This window comes from Strix aluco, chromosome 2, assembly GCF_031877795.1.
Source record: "Strix aluco isolate bStrAlu1 chromosome 2, bStrAlu1.hap1, whole genome shotgun sequence".
Classification (NCBI taxonomy): Eukaryota; Metazoa; Chordata; class Aves; order Strigiformes; family Strigidae; genus Strix; species Strix aluco.
In genome coordinates, this window is record NC_133932.1 from 96,226,506 (window position 1) to 96,251,022 (window position 24,517).

Consider the following 24,517-nt stretch of genomic DNA (forward strand, 5'->3'; position numbering starts at 1 on the left):
AGCAGACTGGCTACATCCACAATACATAGAGACCAGTGCTGGATCTTTTCTGAGACTCATGTAGGCAAGGTGTAATGATCTTTCTTTTTTCTTTCCTTTCTTCCCAGGACAAAGTGAATAATGTGAGGGCTCACCAAAGTGATCTTTTTACAGCGTGAAAGTGAGGCCATGTATTGCATTCGCAGGGGTGTGTACTTAAGGCATGTATGAAGTCGGGATAATTTGAAGTGAAGAAACAAACCCGCTTCACTCTTGTCTACCACACATTTTAAAAAAATTTTCTGGATATGTGTGGGGGTTAGCTGCTTGATGCATTGTGAGCTTCAGCACGAATTACCATTCATGCAATCTGGAGCGGCAGGGGACCTGCACACTGGAGGGAACTTGGAACTGAAACTGATTAACACCAGATATGTACTCTCAGCAGGCAGTGAGGAAACATATTCAAGCTAAGAGAAATTTAGGAGTACATATTCCCCAGTGGAGCTGGGGAATATGTACCTGGGACAGGTAATAGCTAACTATCCTTTCAACATATACCCTTTTGTTTTGAATTCAGTCTTAATACTAAGTGGTTTCTTTTCTATGATGATATGAGGCAAAGTTTAACCCTGCCAGAGCAGGTACCAAGCTTTAGAGGGGAACAGGAATGCAAGGAAATAGTGATTACTATAACTTAGAATGTTTTATACCAATGTACAAGAACTTTCTGGATTTCTTTTCTTTTTTTTTACCTTGTAAAATTTTATGAGATAGGAACTGTATTTTTTCCCTTGCCTTGCTGCCACATATTCAAACCTTCTTTCTCCTTCCATCCTTTAAGCATTTAGGTAAAAGATGACCTTCACAATTAAAAAATTTTTTTCTCTTTTTTTATGAAGTACCGTCTCTATATATTAGTGCTAAATTGAGATAGCTTCTTCTTACTGACAGTGCCCTGAGCAATACAAAATTTCTGTTTGTCAGTAGACATCCCTGCTACTTCAGTGCTTATCACTAAAATGAGATAATAATATTAAAACTCCTTCTTTTTAAGGATGACACACTCCTCTGGCACTGTACCCTCTGTTGGCACCATATGATCACATCAAAATAAGAGTGACTTGGGGGAGTGTGGAAGAGCAAATGATTCAGAGTGAATAATTTAATAACATTTATCCTCTTTTCCATGTGTCAAGTGCCCGCAAGTAGCTTAATACTTTCTCAACTATATTCATTACCTGTGACTATTCATCACATATTTTCTCTCAGTAACGTGGATTTTAAATTGTTCATTTGAACTGTTTATTCAAATGAAATATTACTTTTCTTGACATATATGTTTTGTTCAATGAATGGATAAATGCAAATGAAGTCAGGTATCTAGTGGAAATGTCTTAGATTAAAAATTCATAATTTACTCTCTCAAATATTTGCTATGTGAGCACTAAACATATTTCTAATAGCAAGTTTTCACTAGAATGTCTCCAAATAGTGTGAGTACAACTAGGAGACATTTAATAGCTATAGTGTTTATTAAGGTAGTGTCCTAGAACGGGAAACCAAATCAACAGAAAAGATGACCCCAATTTTTCCCCACTCCTCAAAAAAGCACCCTAAAGAAAAATTTTGCCAATATTAAAAGAAACAGGTCTGATATTAATTTCTTTCTTAAACCAGGTTCTTCTGGGTAGTCTTTAAGGTTTTGGGATAAGTTCTGGTGTCTCTATATTTTCCCTCTCTCTCTAAAGCACTCAGATATACACTGAGCAGCCTCACCTGTGAAAAGCTATCTATAGTAGCACAGAGGTTAGCCTCACCCCTTGGCCAGGAGTCCTTGGAACAGTAGTTTTAGAAGTGTAATCTGGCCTTTTTTTTACTAGCAAATGTGACAGCCCTTTGGCAGAGCTCTCGTAAGCTCTCTCCCCTCTTATTTCAAAGTGCTTTCTTACATGTTGCATATTTTTTTCTCTAAAAGCTAGTGCAGCAGAAATTATCAAAACAGATATTAAAGCCGTTTACCTGTTCTGTGCTCCTTGCAAAATTTCATGTTGCTAATGAGGCTTTCCATAAAAGACTATTGAGATGCTACAGTGTTTACTAGTACCTACTGCTTTCTAATCCTATTACTCTTTTGCAGCCTGCTGAACCCATTGATCACTCATTTGTATTGTGCATGGACTCATTCAAGCATACACAAGGTTGAATTCCTCCAGCTGTTACTACTGTGCTTGACCATAAAGGAATGCATGACACCCCTTTTTGTAACTCTGATGCCTGTGACATTATTTTTCTTTAATATCATCTGTAAAAAGGATCCAAAGTTTACTTTACCCAAAATGCCAAATTCACTGTAAAGTTATATATGGATATCTCTAACTGATGGACACAAGTTTAGTAAAAAGGCGAGGCGTTGAGACAGGTCATTCAAAGCCATTGTACAGACAGATGGCGGCTACTGCTGCTGCCACCTGATGCGCTGACAAAAGCTCTAACTGTTGCTCAGTTTCCTTTTTGTAGCTATATTCACAACCTTTAAGTTGCTGTGATTCGGTTCCCCCTTTCCTTTCATACCTTTTATTTTATCCTTGTCACTTCAATATCTTTTCTTGAGAGATTTTCAGGCAGGTCATCACTGCAGCAGAATTTTCAACATCTTTCTGTTCTTATCATACCCCTACTCTGCAAAATTGAAAATGCCTGTTTTTAGACCAGCAGAACACGTTTGGCGGTGAAACCAGGATCAGCCAAGTGTCCAGATCCCCAGACAAGTCTGTAAGGATGGGGAATATCCAAGGTCAAGCTGGGAAGTCATCAGCAAGCCAGGGTCAGGACCAGGTCTGGAGACAGCAAGAAGTGCAAGACATCCCAGCAATTTCTGGGCAAGTCTACAGCGATGAGGCAGGTCTGAGATCAAGCCAGAAAGTCAAGTCTGCAGTATGCTGTATTTACCCCTGTTTTACTAAACCTTTTGTTCATTTGAGAGTTACTCAAATTACAACCATCAGCACCTACACTAATCAAGTGGGAAATCCAAACAAATAGTTCGACCTGATAGACCGTCTCTTTTTTTCTTATCATATCTAGCCATACCCTGTGGTAGCTACAATGAGAAAAAGTGTGATCTTTCTCAAGAACACATCTTTTTCATAACATATTCACAAAACACTGCAGATCTGTTTCCCTGTTAGCAGCACGGTATTGCATTTGTTTTGGGTCTGTGTTCTGCCTGATTCATAGCCATATTCTGGATTGTTTTCCCTAAGTATCTTCAGTATTATCCTGCTGAATACCTATTCTGAAGCAAGGTCCCATCTTCCACTATCTCTGTGGTGAGGGGATATTACTCTGCTTCTCATGCTGTCCCCAAAGTCATTCTCTATTGCAGTTACTGTGTTTTATAAACAACAGATGCTCTGTGCCCCTTGTCCATCTTAAACAATTGCTGTCAAGATGTAGCATCAGAATAGGCCACCTTGGCAACAAACAAACATAAAATCCTTCACTCCAACGTCTGGACTATAGGTCATGCTTTTCAGTGCTGACTGCTCTGGCTGGAGACAATTCCAGCTCTTCAGCCTTTTCTCTGTGTTTAAAGAAACAGAGTTCCCAGAATACTTGTAATTCTGGCAAAAGAATTAATTTAATGAATTATGCTCTGACTAAACAGAATCATACATGTAGCCAGTGGGTAATATTCATACCCATACAAATACAAAAGAACAGTAAAATGCAAAATATACCCTTTTACTGTTGAGCTAACTTTCTTCCTTTTATTCATCCCAGAATTGTTTTGGCCATGAACTGAAAAAAATGAAAAAATCCTCCAGCATAGAATAGCTGTTTTCCATCTTTCACTGGAGAAATTCAAGAGGCTGTATTTGATAATTATAGGTCAAGCTTTAAAAAGGCATCCAATTCTCTCCTATGAGGACAGGCTGAGAGAGTTGGGGTTGTTCAGCCTAGAGAAGAGAAGACTCCGGGGAGACCTTGTTGTGGCCTTCCAGTGCTTAAAGGGGGCTATAGGAAAGATGCAGAGGGACTCTTTATAAGGGAGTGTAGCGATAGGACAAGGGGTAACAGTTTTAAACTGAAAGAGGGTAGATTTAGATTAGATGTTTGGAAGAAATTCTTTACTGTGAGGGTGGTGAGACACTGGAACACGTTGCTCAGAGAAGTTGTGGATGCCCCCTCCCTGGAAGAGTTCAAGGCCAGGTTGGACAGGGCTTTAAGCACCCTGGTGTAGTGGAAGGTGTCCCTGCCCATGGCAGGGGGTTGGAACTAGATGATCTCTAAGGTCCCTTCCAACCCAAACCATTCTATGATTCTGTGATTCTATGAAATTCTCTTACATCTAATCTTACTGACTTGTCCTTAGGTTCTGCTGGTGCTGTGGAAATCAGTACTGGTTTAATTATTAATTTTTCCAAGGCTTTATGTTTGATGCTTTCTTTTCTCAGTGGAAATTTTAAAATATAATTTTATATTTTTCTCTTAAAATCTATGTTCCAGTTATGTACTTTTCAGCACACAGTTTACAGACACTTGCAAATTCAGGAAAGCTAGCTAAGGCAAGAAAGATGTATTGACAAAGAGTTTAATTCTGGACTTTGCATTTTCATTGTGAAAGTGTACAAGGGGCTGAAAATCATAAAAAATATCTGTCACTTTATTTCTTCAGTTATATGTATTACAGCTGAATCACAAATTAACTCAAAGAGCCTCATGGCAAGATGATTAAGATGATCTTTTCTGGCCTTAGAAAGTATGAACCTATGAAATTACTTATATGTGATATGTTGGAAAGTTTTGCCAGTTTAAGCCTTGTGCCAACAAACTGAGGGGTTTTTTATATGAACACGTTTTTGTACAGGTACACAGTTGTGAATTTCCTTTAAAGTGGACAGGAGAAATCTGATTTGCATGAGTTTGCACATCAAGGACCCAGGTCAAATAGGTTCTCAGCTTACTTTAATTTACACCTCTTCTTGCCTCATGGCATAATGATTGCACTAGTTTACAGTCCTTTATACATCAGCAGAATGAAAGCAAGTAAAAAAGATTCAAGTGAGTTTAATGGAAAGGGCTCTAATTTAGACAACCTTGTGAATACTTTTTGGACTCTCCCCATAGAAATTAATGGTGTGGAATGTCTATTAATTCACCTCTTCCATACCCTACAGTACAATAAATCCACCCTGGCCTTACATGGGTCTATCTTAGATGACAAAGTAGTGAGAAGCTGTCTTAGAAAGCACCTACTTGGCCAATGATTTGGGAAAAAATATTCTGACCACGTAGGAGGGGAAATATATAACAGATTAATTTAGATATATGACTCAAAAGTAATTTGCTATTCAGGAATAAAATACACATAGCAATAGAAACCCTTCTAATGTGTCTAATTTAGCTATACCATTCACAACAGAGATTGCACACAAAATCCAGCTATTTCCACCCATTTCTAATTTTCTAACAACCAGGTGCCACAGTGATTTCACCTACAGAATATTACTAAGATCTTTTTTCTTTCACAGTATTTTAGAATGTCTTGTTTTATAAAGCAAGAAGTGGTCACTTTGATCATCTATCCTCTGAAATGTGGACACCAGAAAGAGACTGCACTGTACTAGCTACTCAACCACTGCTGAATGTAAAGTGCAGTCTCAACACCAACTCAGTATTGTCCTGCTTGTATATGCAATATTCTCACTGGTTCTTTCAGTTCAAGTGTCTTAATGGGAGCTTACTTACAGCTGATGAACCCTCTGATAACTGTTTTTTTTTTTTCCCCCCAGTCACATAGCCCTGGAATATAATTTCTTATCTTCCATTTATTCAGTGTGTGACCACACATTTGGACATACTAAACCATATGTTTCTTTTCTTGGTTGTTGTTTAGAAGCATCCATATAACTTTCTAGAAACATATTATTAGTTCCATCATTTCATGTTTCCCAGTCTTTGTCAGTCATGTTTTATTACATATCATAACAGTAATGTCAAATAGATGCAAAAATCCAAGATCATATCTACACATAGGCAGCCAGAAGCAGATCTCTGTTCCCCAATATTATATATATTTAATGCCAAGACCTCTTAAATTTAGCCTCTTGCACAGCAGACTGGCTACATTCACAGTCTGTGGTATCCCTCTGACCGCAAGGCATAACCACCATTACTTCTTGGAGAAAAAATTCAGGTCAAGTTATCTGAAGTAATGTGAGAATTTTTTTGCACAGTTGCTTGAGAAGGGCAGTGGCCTAGTCAACAGCCACACGCAGTTTGGAAGTCTTCTCTGTCCTTCCAAACATACTAGTAATTATTAGGCACTGTGCTTCATTAATCTATTGCAAAAAAGAAAAAAAACTCTACGTTAATTATGGTACATCATCCAAGAGAAATACTTCTATTTCTTGTGTAAGTAGTCTGGCACCTTCTTTTCAAAATTATCTATTAAGATCAAGATTATAATTATATATATTTTTAATTGCAGCACAATCAGCAAATGTATCCATATGTTACTTCTACTTCCAGTCTACAACTACTGCTTATTAGCAAGCAGATTTAAAAAACATTGACAATGTCTTTCAATGCTAAAAATTCACTGGAAGCTTTTGAAATTGTCAGGTTTTTTGCAGCAAATGAAGTGTACTGCTTAGAGAAAAGTAAACGAAGCTAAACATGTACTTGATATTGATTCAGTCTACACAACAGATGGCAACATGGATGCAAATAAAGTGCTTGTCCTTTTATTATTATTAGTTAATATTTACATCACTAGTATGCCCAGAGGCCTCAGTCAGGAGCAGAGGCCCATTATGCTAGACACTACACAAATACACACCGGAACATTTTGTTCCAGTATCATCTTTCTCCTGCTGCACACTAAACTCATTGATGACTCATTTGTATTGCCCAGAGAGTCGTTCAAGCATACAGAGGGTTGATTTCCTCCAGCTGCTCTGTAAAGTTTATAACCTAAGCTGCAACGGAAGGAAGGGAGGGAAGAAAGCAAGCTTCTGAAATGTAAAAATTCACTTTGAAGGTTTTACCTTGCATTCCTTATAGCACAGATGTGTTGGAATACCCCTTCACTTTCTTCTCAGGTTCCCTCTTAGTTTCCCACTGCCCCATTGTTCCACTCGTTTTCTTAATCCTGTCTCCTTCCCTTTGCTGCATTGTCCTTGTTTTTTCTCCACTGCTTTCATGGTGTATGCTTTTACCAGAACATCACCCCATATCCTCCAAGCCTGGTAAGACTCTAGGAGCTATACAGGAGTTACAAAGCATATGGTATTCATTGGCCAACAAAGACATCTGTAATTATTAACTGAACTAGTGTATTCAATTTTCAAATTCAAAATGTTTCACTGTTTTCATCCAGAGTGTGATATATTTTAATTATGACAATTAATGTGTTGGTGTATTGTATATGATTAGTTCTACAGTACAGAAGAAAAGCCTCTTTGCCAGTAAGTTCTTCTCTGAGGACCGTTTCTACCACATGAGAGAAGCAAGCTCCCCCCCTCCCAATTCATCCTTGCCCTCAGCAGGCACATCATTCTGTCTCTCACAATTAAGCCGTAGTGGAGTTTGAAACTAGGTTTCAATCAACTGCTCTCTGATCCTGTGGATGGGTCTCAACTACATTGGTATACAGTTTTTTCTCTCTGTTCCTTCTTTCTCACCTCTCAGAAGGAAAAAATGAAATACTTTTTTTAGAAGTCTACTAAGTGTTTTGATGTTTAGGATTGAAACAGGAACCCACTATTTAGGTCATTTCAAATATGGTAGAAATCCAACTATCTAAAAAGAAGAATAGTTTTACGATTTTAAAATTCAAGAGATGGAAAAATCAGGATTTGTATGGAAATTTTGTTGCAGCATAAACTACAAAGTGCTGTAGTATTAGCCTTACAAAAAAAAAAATTCTTAAATGCAAAAGAAAAGCATTTAACAAAAGCATTTAAAAATTCAATTAGTATTAAAGAAATATTATCAATATAATTTTGATGTCTTATAAGAAAATTATGCAAATGCAAAAAAAACTTAAGAAAAGTTTTGCTTAGACTTAGTATTGAGAATCTGTACTTCCCAAAATAATTAAGTGTTCCTGATAAAATTTAAAGGAACAAAATCCATTATATTTTCAGTCAATCATCATTAGGATTCAGAGTTAATACCCATAGTGCTACGTTATACCTGTTCAAAAAAATGTCACAGATAGTGATTTGTGCATATAGTGTCACACAGCATTTATTTGATGAGATGTTAATTAATTTTATTGCTGGTGGTATCTTTCTTTAGTAACTTTTGGAGCTAAAAAATATATATCTGAACAGATTGCTGACTGGTACATCTTACCATTTACACTCCAAGATTCACTAAAGCTAGTTAATAAGTATATTCACACTAAGTTTCTTTGGGAACTATTGGCTAACATCAGGGAGCACTGAGGTCTACTAACAGTCATTACTGAGATGATCCTTTGACTCATATTTTTGTAGAGGATAAAAAACCATGTCAGTAATATCAAAACCAAGGATAATTGATTATGTACAATCTTCATGCAGCTACTCCTATGCAAGACTGGTAATACTGTCCCAGTTACTATTACTGTGTTGCACCATTACAGGACATAAGAAGCACTGCAATATTCTGCCAAAGAAAACAAGAATATGCTGTTCCATACAAATACTTCCCTTTCACTGATGCTACCTTTTGTCAGAGGCTGTTGCTTGAAAAATAGTTCTGGTAGGATCATTTAGTTAGCTGTAAATCAAATAGAAATACTAGGTCAAGCTCTCACCTGGAAAACTATATATTATATTATATATATATATATTATATTAACTGCCTACATTTACTAAGTAATAATTCCTTTTTCTTTAGTAATAATTCTGGCTTTAGAAAGAACAGGAAATAGCAAATGCAAAAATTAACCCAGAAGTTAAGATAATGGGAGGGGAATATAATAGAATATTGCCTTATAATACTGCCCTCTTACTCAGGTCTAAAGCCACTATTATAATATCAAGTGGAGGCTGTAAATAGTCATACATGAGCCACACATTCTCCTAACCAATGAAATAAACATTTCTCATTCTTTCTGGAATAAAGCTTTGGATCAAATTCTATCAAGTAGTTCTAGTGGTATCAGTTACATGACCAGATTCTATTGGCCAGCTCTTTGATTTATCTTCAAGTTTGATGCAAGCAACAATTTTGGAATTAATTTCTAAGCCTTGATTTTTGTAGTTAAATGTGAATGTGGTGGCCTTACTCTGCACCAAAAATGCCTTAGAACATGTGCTGTGAACTGCACATGTTCTCCATAAGTCCCTAACACTAAAGCATTTTGGTAGCACAATATGAGTGTTACAGTAATTGCAACTCTACAGTCAGAAGCCTATTATCTATTTCAGAGCAGTAATCTGAACTCTGTTCAGCTGGCATTTTTGGCAGTGGCACACATCTAATCAGAAGTTCTTGCTCCCTAGCTCATGCCAACTATGGTAATGCCATAACCCCTCACTGACAGCCTTGATGACCTTCCTTTATAGGCAGTCCAATTGCACAAGGTAAAAACGGAATGACAAGAACATTGTGTAAGGTCACAAATTCAGATACTATCAGTAAATCATAGGCTTCAAATGCCAATAAAGATAGAAATAATGAATGCCACTGATAGCAGCTCTCAATATGAAAAAGTTATTTTTAATGCTTTTTAAAACAATGTAAGTATGGCTTTAGAAAGTCACACAAGCTTATTCTGGTGATGCAGATAGTAGCAGCCTCTGCAGCAAGGAGGTTAGATTCTATTCTGATTTATGTCAAGGACTCAAAACAGTACTCGAGGTTTACATTGAGGACAAGGAAAGAAGAATCTGACTCTTAAGACCCTGTATTAAAGACAGGACAATGAGTTTCTTATCAAAGACAACTGGTTTCAGTTTGTGTGTAGTTTAACTTATATTCTTATCATAGTTCTGGATGGTGGACATAAAAATAACAGTTTTCTGAACTCCACTATGACTTTAGCATTATTACAAACCACAGGTAAATAATAGGGTTTTTTTCAGTATGGAAAAAGAGGCCCAGATAGATTTTTGTATCTATTCTGTATTGGGCTTGATCTCTATCGCTGCTGGTTTTTTATTGACACAATTCAATCGTATACTGATGAGTCATTCTTACTTTAGCCTAGCATATATGAAAGAAGAAAGGTTCAATCAGTACAAAAAAGCACCTATAAGGGAGACTTAAGTTACTAGTATGGGTTAGAGGAATTTTCTTATCTATTTTGGCACTATTTTTGCCAAAATAAGTTTTAATATATTCTGCTGCTGAAAGAGGAAGACAGGCTATAGATTGTTTTGTGTTACAGTACTTTATGAGCCACATAATTTGCCATGTCACATTTATCAAATAATGCTTATTAATAATGTTAATCTTGAGCTATTGGTTAATTCATCTCAAAATTCCTTAGCACCTACACGATATAACCTTTTTGTAAATGTGAGTCATTCACTTAAACTAAGGAAATGTTTATGGCAGTGTAAAACATTAATTGGTCATCAGTCTAAGAAGATTCCAGGAATGAATGTTCAAACTCCTTGTATTTTAACAGATGACAAAGATATTAAGTCAAATAATTAACCTTCATATGACAAAAAATGTCACAGAGGAGAAGAAGTCTTTAGTGTATCTGTATGCAAAAGCAAGCAAAAATCTAATCAGCAAAAAGAGATGCAGCTATTTCTATACAAAAATATATTTTGCATTGGGTGTCATTCAGGGTACTTGTAGTTTTCAGTCTATGATTCACATTGCTTGGGCAGCATATGCCAGTACCACAGCAACTTCATTCCTTAGATTATAGTCTGAAATAAAACAAATTTTAAATTATGGTCATAGTTTACTAACCCATATTAAATAATATGATGTAGTGACTCTGCATTGCCTTCCATTTTGGGGACTGGCTCGTCCTTGGTTAAATAATGCCCTTGTAAAATTGCAAGGCAAAAATAAACTGTTTTCCTCTTAACTAAACAGAGATAGCCCTGTGATGTGAAATTACTGAAAAGATGTGATTTGGGAAAATTACAGTTCCTTGCTTAGTATGTATTGTGCATGCCCTACAGCCTTCCCTAACCAGTAGCTCCCAATTTCATTTAAATTGTAATGATTTCCTTTAAGGACAATTACGTTGCCTAAGAGCAATGCATGCATAATAATGCTGCTTTGGCATGGTTCAGTATAGAACGAGAGTAATAACTGTTTATTAATATGATAATTAACTGTTAATGCTTAGCAACCTAATTATATCTGTTAAATAACTTACATTTTTGAGCCAAATTCTAGCAAAAAGAATTCTATTAAAAATAATAAAAAGCTATGAATATCATAGTAAAGGCACAGTTACAGTTTAAAGTGCTGGATTTTGACTTCACTTACATGAAACATTCTGGATTTCTGCAAACTGTGAACAAACGTGGGCTGTAAGGCCTTCCTTCTTCTAAGAGGAAATGGTTCGATGTTAGAATTTGGGGCTTATTTCAGGGAATGCACAAATGAACTATGAATACCATAAAATCTGAAGAAATTGATAAAACTGTATACTCTATAGGGTTATTAGAGATTAGAAAGAGGAAAAGGTCTTTTAGCAAGAGTTGCACAAGTTTCACCAATGGTGATCTTACTAAATTGTATTATTACTTTTCCTTTCTTTGGTCTAGCAAGAACTGCCTTGATATTGAACAAACACATGGACAAATACAGCCCTGGAAAGGTCTTGGCTAGGAGCAATAGAATTTCAATGCCATACATCAAAAAGATGGACTAATTGGTGATAGTCTGATAGAGAAAAATAAGAATGATCACATACCTAAATGGCATAACTTATGACAAAAATGTATTTGTTTATCCTAAAGAAACAACTGAGAGGAACATGACAGTCTTCAAGTCAGAAGTTACGTAGAATTGAGCAAGAATGTAACTGAGTAAAGTTAGTGAACTGAACATGAAGAATCATCTTTAACTGAAGAAAGAAAGGTTGAGACAAGCATTAGAATGTATTTGTAATGATAAACATATCATAAACCATGCAATAGTTTTTCTGAGAAGACTGTAAAGTCTCCATCATCAGAGGCCTTGATGCTAGTTCAGAAGCTGTCAGGAATTACACAGGCTGAGCTGACTCTGAAGCAACAGGATGGCTCAGTCAACTCCTGGAGACTCTCCCAGCCCGGGGACACTTTGGTAGTTTTTATCTGCAGAGCAGCATAATAGGACTGACTATTTCAAATATTCAAAAATGTAAGTAGTGGCCTATGAACAGATTGTTTGCATTAATTTGGCCAATTGTTCTCTGAAGTACTATCACTGCACTTAAGATTTCAGTGCCATTTGATTATCTCTCATACTGTTTGCTGGACCTGCAACCTGTGCAGCAAAAGCCGCATTTTCATCTCTGTGGCTGCTAACTTTTTATTACATTCTTCTCATTTCTTGACCATACAATGCTTAAAAACAATTGCAGTTTCCATTATCCCTGTTCTATTGATTGTGGAACAAATGCTCAGGAAATAATTCACCTCAAAATATCTAGAAGCACAGATAAGAATGAATCTAGGTATCCTGAAGACAATGCCATATCACGGGATTCCGTTCTTCAGATAATCCTTCCTGAAAACATTTGTTTAAGATGAAAGTGGAAATTTTCCACCTTACTTTGTTTCCTACAGCATCTTCTTTTGCCCTATAATTTTGAGAACTGTTATTTCTTACATGTTTGGTCTCATACTAAGTCTCAGTGCAGAATTTTATATTATAATAAACAGTCTTTTTGAAACCCTGACAACCCCTAATAAAACCCAGTGAGAATCTTTTGGGTTTTCCTTCCCCCAGCCCTTTTCTTCGCTCATCAATATTAAGTTAAATAAGAATATAATGTAGAATAATCTTATGTGATCCTTTTGATCTCCTTCGGATAGGACTTTCATAGCTCTGAAACTGGTTTTATAACCTACCTCCTATAAGCTTCATTATCATAATCTATAATTCCCTTCTTCAGGATAAAGAATACAACTGGATTCAGTATTTCAAATAAGTTCTCCCTGTGGCATCCAAACATAATTCATTGAAGGTTTTAATAATTAACAACAGGCATTTAAATTTAATTTTGTTCCAGAATTAAGACCAACTGTCATTTGCAGAATACAGTGTCATACTAGCCAGTGTCACTTAGTTGGCAGATAGACACTTACTGAACCAGTACGCTTTTTCCCTAGGAATTCGTTGACATGCCAATGTCAGCATAAAAGGGGCATGTTGAAGAACATTACGGATGGTAGGTAATACAGGGAGAGATTCAGAATCCACTGTAGTGATCTGGAAGTTTTATATTAACTCACTAGACACTAGATTGGACTTTACAATATAGACATTACAAATTATAAAAATGAAAAAATATCTTAATAATTGTTATTTGAATCACAAAGATAATGGTAGGAGAACTGACTGACACAAAGTGTATTCTCAGATGTCTTATTAACCCTACTCTAGAGACTTTCATTTGTAAGAATTAAAGGAAGCAAAAAAGGAACACTGAAATTTGTGACCTTTCATCACAACTGGAATAAATCAACTCTAAAATAAAAGGGCATAACACTAGCACTCTGCATTCTCCACATTGAGGAACCTCATCTGTCTCCTAGAAGAGAAATGGATTCTTGGCAAACTGAGCTGTCTGACAATGTTCTAACTTCTTTGAGCCAGCTATTTCAGGGTGATTCATTAAGATCTATTAACACAAAATTTAAGATCCCTGACTTTTCACTTTTTATTTCAGAATTAGAAATTCTGCTGCAGAGAGGTCAATTAAATCCTGTATTATTACCAAGCTGATAAAGTGAAAAAGACTTCTATTTTCCTTTAACTCGTTTATGGATGGTGCAGGCCAGATTATACTGAGTACTAGCACTGTACTGCAATCAGAATTGGGAGATTCAGAAATCACTGGACTTATGTCCATAGCTCTACAAAATATACATATACACAAATATATATATCTATATGAAATAATTATGATTAGCATGAATTACAGTATGATTTGAGTGTTTACCCCCTTCAGGGGAATTGTACTTGTTTCCCTTTAGTTCTCTGTGATCCAAAGAGAGAAGGAAGAAGATTACAGTTGCTTAGAGGAATCTAAAGCACTTACCAACGCAGTGCTGGTTAGCACCTATACAACATGATGACCTGACCCTACTGGTCTCACCACATCCCAGATTCAGACACCCGGCCCTAACAGAGTGGCTCACAGATCCTGACTTAAGCATCTTCACAGTCTGTTTTGCAATGGCTAGTTACAGCCTGAGAAAGACGATCTACAAAGCCATTTTGCATTTGTTAAGGAGCTCTGTAAAGCTACTTAATAGAAAACACTCAATACATATTTCTGGATGCAGACCTCCCTTCCCAGAGACAAGAAGCCTCTATCCATCTAGGATCAGAGGCTAGGCCCATTCCTGAAAGTTTAGAGGCTTAACTGAGCAGGCTTATAGTCGTTAAAGAGTAGATGTGAGTGGTGCTCTCTGACTGTATACTCTACCCTAATGGCAAAGTGCACTCCCCCAAACACTGAGGGACCTGTGTTGAGTTTGCAACTCACCCTGAGAAAATTCACATCCGCATTTTAGTCTGGGTGAGTGCAACATTTGGCTTTCACATGTAGCTAGATGACTATATGAAAAGGAATGCAAGACTTGTGGTGCCAGGTGGACAACAGGAGAGAAAGACAACTCAGCAGTCAAGTTTTGAGTGTCCGGTGCTTGGATGTGGAGGAAATTGTATTCTGGTTGTTGTCAAACTGCTTCTGATTTTCTAATCCAGTTACCATGCAGTGTGAAAATGCATAAACAGTTCAGGGATTTGAATGCAAGTCTCTTTTTATCAGCCATGTGTCCACCCACTCATCTGCAAAGCCCAGTTTCCTAAATTGTCTCCATCTGGTCCCAGGAATCTCACATCTTTTTGTACATTGGTGCAGGTGCAACAGCAGGAAACATCCATGACAAAGCAAGCTGCCGTGGCTCTTCCCTCACCTGAAAATTGGAGAAATCTCTTAGGAAGAAGGAGTGGGTTAAAGTACTAAGCAGAGAAAAAAAATGGCACTAGGTTTCTCATTTCCTCTCTAAACTGCAAGTTGTTTGAACTGGGAACTACCTGTCTGAGTACTGCTGAAAGGATACCTTTCCTCTGGCCCTGCATTTCAGTGGAAGTGTCCACAGCTGCTACTCTCCAGAGAAGGCCCATACCTTGGGTGTTCTTGAGGAATGCTGTGAGCATGGCTGTGGGGCTGGGCTTGCCCAAGGTGCCCATATGCCACCAACTCAGGTCATGGTGGAGCACAGGTGAGTGCTGGTCCCCTCACACCTCAGGGCCCACTTCTCCTGTGCACGTGTGAACACCTATGAAACTTTACAACTCAAAATTAAGGCATCAAATTAGAGTAAAGAAGTGATGAATTGTGTGCTTTTGGGATATGTTTCCACATATGGTGGAGGTTTTTTTGGTGCTCACTCTTCCTGGTTTGCACCACATCAGTAGTTTCTTAATCTCTGGGCACACCAAAAAAAAGTCCAAATGGATAAAAGTTGGCTCTCCCATCCTTCAGTCTCATTCTACCCAGTGGCCTAATGCTCTTCCTAGCAAAAATAAGAAAAGATTTGATTGTATTATCCACAGGTCACTGGTCATATAATTTTTTGTAGCTTCTCTGTAAAGCACCAGTAGAGCGATAAAAATAACAAGGAGAAAGCAAAAATGGAAATCACTCAGTGGTTGATAGAATCCTCTCCACGTTGTTTTCGATCATTGAAAATCTTTTCTTGTCTCTTGGCATTTTTTTTCCTAAAAATTAGTAAAGTGGAGAAAGGTTGGACTGTCATATGTCAGCCTCTCTAACAGACTCTTGCTCGCTTTCATTTAGTGAATGACGTTGGACCTCACAAGTGATCCCAGACCATATTCTGTCTTAGTGTCACTTTATTGTTATTTATTGTGTCACTAGACCCTGTATGTAGCGATCTGTAGAGTAAAAAAGGCAAGGCTGCTTGCCAATCCTCATCTTAGCAAAACAAAAATAATATCATATTCATAAATTAATACTCAAACACAAAAAAGATATGTAAGTCCCAGTGTAAAAAGGAGAAATAAAATATGCTTTATATATTAATTTTTCTCATAATGCTTTTCTGTCTTGGCAGAGTTTTCTTAGCACACATATAAATATAGACATGATTAAAATCATTGATGACTAAAAAAAGTGTAAGAATAAAGGCATTGTGAAGGAGAAGACTATAAGATGACCTGAAGAGACTGGGAAATTGGTTGTGGGAAAGGTATACAGAAGTAAAAGGAAAGATATCTGGGAACGGACAGTAAAATTACTTGAAGGCTTACAAAGCGATTTCTTTGCAAGAGATAAAAAAAGAAAACCTTTTTCATTAATATATTTATATATCTACATGAAGTCCATGTAGACAACAAAAAATAATCCTGTGCCAATGTTCTCATCCACTTCATGCTGATGAAGGATTTTAGAACAATAAAGGCAATATGTTCCTCAAATTAGGAAGAAATATAACAACACAGAGAGAATAAGGAGAAGCATATAGCACTGAAAAAAAAAATCTTTCATAGAGAAAGTATTTCCAGTCTGCAGAATGGCCGAGAAGACTGTAAAAAATGTAAAAATCAGTTTATAAATAAAAGTATTCATGACAATGTGTGGCTACATTCAAAATCTTGAGATGTTAACAAAATGTTCTCAGCATCTCGTTGTTAATTTTCTGCCATCATTGTAAATTAGTTCTAAGCTCTTTTTTAAAAAAAAAAATATGATATCATAGGTAAATTTGTGGAATAATTGTCTCTACACAGCTGAAATGGACTTTATCATCAATCAATGTCACATTTGAGCCATAAATATTTGTACGATGCCACAGCTGTTAAATGACATCACAGCAATCATTAGCATTATGCAACAGTGAAGAGCTAAGGGTCACCAAACAGTTTTGAGACTTTACATTTACAGCACAACTTTTTGGCCACTTGGAGCCATTTGGTATTATTTTCTCCTCCTGATCCATCCATGAATAACAGAGAAGTACATTTGGTAGCTGCACCTGAGTTAATCACACTCACTAGTCTTGCTTTAAAATCACTGGAGAAAAACAGAAACTTTCGGACCATCGCTCATCTCATTTTAAAGTAAGCGTCTAAAATAGGTCAGATGTATTGCACCTTGAAAGGTCTTATTTCTGTACATTGATTAGAAAAGGAGCCTACAAAGGCTACATCCCATGTAGATGTCTCCACTGTAGGTTTCTAAAGCTAAGTGAGATTATTTCCACTAATACATTTTAAATCTTTATTTTTCTGTATAAAATTCCGGTTACACGTGTCCATAAGTACTGGTAATGCTCCTGTGAGCACCAGTGCACACTCTGCGTGCTTCATCAAATCTCCCAAGACTCTGCCAGAGCAGCATACAATATTCCAAATATATGTACACTGAATTGTCTTTAACATTTTTGGTCTCAGTCAAAACACTATTGTCTTCATAGTAATATTTTCTGAAGGGAATTAATTATTCATATCCTCAGAAAATGTTATGATAAGGAAGAACAGATTATGTCACTTAACTTCAGATATCTAAAAGTTACAGATATAAGACTGAGCCAGTCACCCTAAGTTCCCTTGATAGTCACTGGAAAGAAACTGGCACCTCCAAAGGGCAATCCATCTGACCCATCCTAAATACCGATTTTAGGATGAGATGAATCATTCCCTTGAGGTGCCCATTTCTCTTCACTGACTATAAAGAAATAATAGGGTGAGGTAGAGATATTTTTTTTTTTTTTTAATGCCTAAACTAGGGCAGATTAATTTTACCCTAGGAGGAAAAAAGTTAGGCTACTTTGTACAGAAAGCTCGTAAGAATATAACAGGCCAAATTGAACTCTGTTCAAAACAGGGCAACAGCACAGAATATAGTGAATTTCTTAATGTATGCTAGGCTGAATATATATTCAGTATAATTGGCCACTCAAGAAAACTCAGGAAAACTGTAAACAAAAAGGACTTTCTGATCAAACACAGATATAAAGTATCTATCTGTTCCAAAGCAGCCACATATTTCATATTTAATGCTAAGAACCTTTTTAGGTGTTCAGACTTAAAAAAAATTGTTAGGCTAAATTTACCCACACTTTCAGAGTAATAAATTAACCCTTTACCAGAGTAATAAATTAACTACTGATGTAGTACCATAGAAAAGATTAGAGTCAACACCCTCCCTATATGTGGTAGACTTTCAATAAAGGGGCACAGGCTTAAAGCCAAGTGCAGAACCTGACCTACAGTGAATGAATGTTTGGAAGCTAGTTAGGGTTGGGTGGAGAGAAGTGATAAGTTTGGAAGAAACTGACTGGTATGTAATAGGAATAACAATTTCTTGCTCAATTAATTTACAAGTACTATCCCATATGAATTAAATGTATATTTAACACTTGTGATTGAAATTGTTCCTAAAATATGGAAATTACTTGTAAAGTAGGGAAATTTATTTTTCCCATCTTGAATTTCCATTGCTCTAACTTGCCAAATTGGGCATGAAATGATTTAAAGTTTTTTGTCAGGTTTTTGTGGTTGGGGTTTTTTTAATACTAGCTTAAAATATAAACAACACACCTTCATACAAAGTGCAAACAAAAAAAGCATCCTAAAACTTTTTTTTCAACCATAAAACCAAAATAAACCCTCCTCATACAATAATATTTAAAAAATCTTTAATAAAGAATAATGTACAGAGGAAAAAGAAAGAAGATTCCTTAAATTTTTCAGCTAGATATTGTGTAAGGTCAGTTTGGACAGGGCTCTGAGAAACCTGATCTAGCTGAAGATGTCCCTGCTCATTGCAGGGGGGGTTGGACTAGACAACCTTTAAAGGTCCCTTCCAACCCAAACCATTCTATGATTCTATAAGTTAATATTTTCATAAATATGCATGACTTTCTGTAGAGCAAACATATGGAATAGCTGTCCTGAAGTCAGTAGGAACATTTTCAAAAAATTGGTTAGGGTCAGGCTTTCAGATGGTTCTGGGTATACTGAGACTTTGTTTTCTACCCAGGCTGTTGCACTATAGGTGCTCTCTTTCCTCACTCATTCTGTTCATTATACTGACTCTTATTTTCACAATGCAAATAGAGTATCTGATATTTTACTGGAAAGAGACAGGACTTGATTTGGTCAGACATGGGGTGTGGGGCAGGAAAGGGACACACGCATGAGCACTAGGGAGTGGGAGAGCACTGGAGTAAAACCAAAAAGACAGACCAGGCTGTGCAAAGTAACTTCAAATGAAGTACAAGACTAGTAACATGAATCCCTCGACATCTCAAAAACTTCAATAATATTTGGTTTTAAAGTATATTTGACTGCTTTTAGAATCATGTTATAAATGCAGTATCAACAACCTACACTGAAAAAAAAGATTTTTTTTTAGTCTGTTTGATTTTACAAACACATTTCTCTGATGGAAAGTTAATACTCTCAGAAGTTCCTGGAAATCTCCATAAAACTTTCTTAAACTAAATTTTTTAAATTAGATAGGAACAAGTTCTACACATTTGTTTTTCCCCAGCAAAGTCAAGTTATTTAAGAATTTGTTTTAAACCCTGGTGAACATAACTATGCTTGCAAAAAGTTACCCAGAGTATATGGCTTGATGCATTGAAAAAGGACAGAAGGAAAAGATGTTATCAAAATCTTGAATATATAGACTAAAGGAAAGACAGCATTATACTATTATTCTGTGTTTGGGAGAACCACAGGGACACTGGAACTATGTACAATATGAAAGAGATGATGCAGGATTCTATTTTTTTATTCTGGAGTTTATCAAAAGGTATATCAATGCTAACTAAATGAGACTAGGAGTAAAATTTTCCATAGCGATAATCTTATTTCATAATGGTTCTTTTCAAGTGTCCACAGGGGACACTAGAAGGACAACACCAGGTCAGATTAGCCACAAGTCAGATACAGTATAGTTATTTTAATGGTGCAATAAGGAAGACAGAGATATGATCCAAAAGGTGGGAACTGAGCATAGAATTCCCCCAGTCTAGACTGGTGCAGGAGCTGAACAGAGTAAGATGGAGAAACATGAAGGGAAAGAAGGATGAAGGATTGATTTGGAAAACATATCAATGTTAGATAGCTTAGCATTTAACTTGCAACATAGCACAGATAGAGGCAAGTCCAGTCAGGCATATTTACTTAGCTGAAAACATGCACTTATATGTAAAATGTGTTTTTTTTAACACCAGACTTACTTAATAAAAGAATTCAACAACAACATAATATTTGTATTTTACAGATCTCATGGCTTTCATGAATCTTTCTTTTACTTTTTACCTACATACTGTATTCAACAGAATGATCCATGGTCTTTCATACTGCATAAGCACACAAAGGTCATAGACTCAGGCTCCACACCTGGCTGAACTACTCAGCAGAAATGCAGCTGGACTGTGGAAACCAATTCTGTTGAATTCAGCAGGTGTCCCCCAAAGTAAGTAGCTGGGAACTACTTATTTCACTCAGACCAGTTTCTTTAATTTCATCCTTCCTGTGCACCACTGATTCCAACAGGCCTCACAACCAACCTCCTATAATGGAGAACACTTAATGAGAAAAGGAAGCCAATGTTCTGGATTAATGTCTTCCAAAGTCACGGGCTGTTAATTAGGTGCCCAGAACAATTTTCAGACACGTTCTCTAATCATCAAAAGGTCCTTAGTACCTAAGCAATGACCTCAAGCACGATTTTATTAATGCTTATTATTATTAACTTATTGCTACTACATTCAGTTTTTGAACACAAAGTTGCCGCCAATCGGACCTTGAAATAAGCTTAAAAATCTTCCTACTTGTATGAATGTCAGTTAAACTGCTTATAATATTTAATGGCAGGTTCTGACTGAAATTTGAAAAACATTGGATGATGATGTAGTGGTAAGCACAGGACACAATTATAATGACAGTATTTGTTACCATAAATGCTAGGGTATACTATCAAACACAAAAATTCAGGGTTAGAGCTTAAGAAGGAAGGATTTAAAGTATATTCTTTTCTTAAATAATGTACTTTCTTAAATGTAATACACATTTCTTAAGATCACTGTAGAGGAAGTTATTCTCTAAAGGAATTTGAATACGTAAGAGCTGGTGGTTAAAGACTTGCTGACGCTGGAAAAAAATCTGAACATGAAGATCGGGTGGAAAAAGAGTAAGGAGAATAGTGCAAGAAGGGAATGAATTGGGTATGAAGGTTAGAACAGAAAATTGGGGGCAATTAGTCTGGAACACTGCAGAGAGGCCATTGTTCCTGGCTAGGACGTTTGCTGAGACTGCAAATCACATATTTATTTATTTCTGCTGAACTAACCTTCTAAGTAATAAAGTGCTGCAAGGGCACAGACCAAGAACAGTAACATAATTCATTTGAAATTAAGTCACAGCAACCAGTTTATAGATAAATGGATAAAGAGCTACATATTCTTCTGGCATAAATTAGGTGTAACGTCATTGGAGTCAATGGAGTTGTGTCATTTTACATCAGGAGAGAATTTGTTCTACAACACAAGAAATAGTTTTGGCAGTTGTGTCCCATTTCCAGTAACACCAAAGCTACAGAAAAATTCCATTTGCAGCTTCTTTTTAATCTGTCTAGTAGTTCTGTCTAACGGCTGGAAGGGTCCCCCAAGAATTAAAAAAGAAATCAATTTCCCTTCTGGTGACATCCAAAGACAAAGATATAGGATGAAATTCTGACACTATTTACACCTGGAAGTTTCACTGAGTTCAACAGTACCATTTTATCATACACGAATTTGGTACGTTGTTTCCTATAGTTCTTTGTTATTTAAATGTCTGGATATTTGTGTAGTAATAAATACAATATCTGCATAAATGCAGATTCTTTGACACCTTCAGTACTGATATTTCCTTCATATAGAGATTGATCAATAAAGGAATGAGTTGGAACAACTTGTCCAGATTGAACATTTAAACAGTTTTATTCCTTATTGAAATTTCCATATTGGTTTTTTTTTCAGACATTTAGAAATTATGTTGCAACTTACAGCAATGATAATTCTTTATTTCACAAATTGTAGAATTTTACAGGGATCCAAAAACACTTCAGAAAGGAATTGAAATACTTGTCTCTGCAGAGGCATTGCAATTCTTTCTTACTCATATTTTGTTATGTATTTCTTTCTTGTTACCATTTTGGGTTGTTGTTCATTCTGATATTTTTCAGGTGAAGAAAGAAACTAAATCTCTTTGAGGAGACAGATGGATCTAAGAGCAGCATAAGCCTTACTAAGAATATGCCTTTTATTCTAAAATATTTCTATATTTTTAATTCATGTTTCTGACAGCTCATGGAATCCAATAGGAAAACAGAAATGGCTTTTACCAAAAGGGAAAGCTCTGTTCCAGAAGGTATTAGTCATTTCCTAAATATTGCTACATATTTCTTCATGATCTTTCAACAAGTTACATGGACTTCTGAGAGTCTCGTACAATCTTCAAATTTCTTCTTCAATCTGCTTAAATGCAGATAAAATAGGGAGAGAGTAAGAAATTGTTATTGTCAATGCTGCTTGGATCACAGTCAGCTACTTACAGTTATGACAAGCACCTTTTCATCCTTTTAGTAAGTAAGAAGTCTTAATCTGAGGCTGTCCATACCCTGATGTGTAACATTAATGACAGGACAACAGGTTACACTGGAGGCTTGTGGAATCTGGAAATTTAAGAAAAAAAGTAGCCTGCAGTGCTGAAGAAGTCGCAACAAATTTAGACTCTATACTAGTGATCTGCCATAAACGTATTTTGGTGCTAGAAGTACTGTGTGTTACAGCCATACTAGGCTACACCTACAAAGGGACTTGTGCAACAAGCACCAACATTGTGGCTTTACTAGGTTGCTCAGAAGCCTTGCTGCACTGCCACCTACCTCTACAGGCAACTGAAGACCCTTTATTCCCTGTTCAATGATGTTCATAACAGAGGTCCTGATGCTACCACACTGCCTTGTGCCTGTGCCCTGGTAACACTGTTAAATGGCTGGTCTCACCAGGGACTTCCGGTATGGTCAGCGCTCTTAAATGTTTGAACAGCATCACACAAAATGCTTTTATCCAGTATCTTAGTAGTCTCCCAGGACAGAGACTTTGAGAACTGAATCCTCACCTCTAACCCCAGCCTCCTTTGAGATGAGTACTCTATTACTATATTGAGTGTGGCTGGGACTTTTCTGTAGGCTTTCTTGTTGTTCGGTTTTTATTTGTCAGGTTTTGGGTAGCAGTGTGTAAAAGAGCTGTCTCAGGCTCTTATATAAGAGAATTTTTGTGTCAGAGAAATAATTATGTCTTCTTGAGGAAGGGGTTGAGGTCCTACCCTTCTCTATCCTCAGTATTTTGAAAGAGCTTGACTATTTCATGTGAATCCCTGTTCAGTTTGCAAGTTTCTGTGACACCTCACTTTCCCCTTGCATTGAAAAAGGAGAAAATATAGTTTGTCTGCAAAGCTCTCAGAAGTTAGGTATTGCAGTACTTAAATTCTTCTCTGGATCCCTATCAATCTCCCTGACGACCTGGGAAAGAAGGAAATTGTGCTGCATTTATATCCAGCACAGCATCTGAATTTCAACACATTACTATACTATAATTACAGTTAGGTACATAGAGATACAGGTTCAAGGTATCCATTTCTGATGGCCTCACATCCACACGGAGGGGTAAAGTGAAACATCATAGCTATGCAGAATATGCTTCCTCCTTGCTATTGATCAATACACAGTATTTGTAAATATTAAAACATTTTATTTCCAGTCCTTATCTAGTTAATAATGGTTTTCAAAGTATTAGATTGAATTCACCCTCTTGAAATGTGATAAAACCAGCATAGTTTCACTAGGAATGTATTTGATTTGGTAGCAACAACAACTGTTATCTATGTTTCATTCATATCAAAGAATCCAAACTCCTTTATAAACAAAGGAACGAGTTCAGATACTAATGAAATGCAGTCACCCATAGGTGAAATGCAGCAGAATTCCTCTTCTTTTAAATAAATAATCTATGTAGCTGTTCAGCACTGGTAGTGGAAAATAATCTCTGAGATAAGAGAAATTCTCTGCAACAGATTTTGGTTTTTTACTTCTCTGAACACAGCAAAACACAATGTGAAGTTTCAGGGTGAACTACAGCCACAGTTTTAGAAAAGAAGGTGGCTAAATTAGGCACTTAACACATAAACAAACGTATGAGAAGAATGACTTACAAAACCACTGATCACTAAGTGTCTCAGCTAGGTTGAGAGCTGCTTGATGAGCCACTTATTTGGGTAGGGACACAGAACTGCTATTAAGAGAGGTATATGCAAGGAA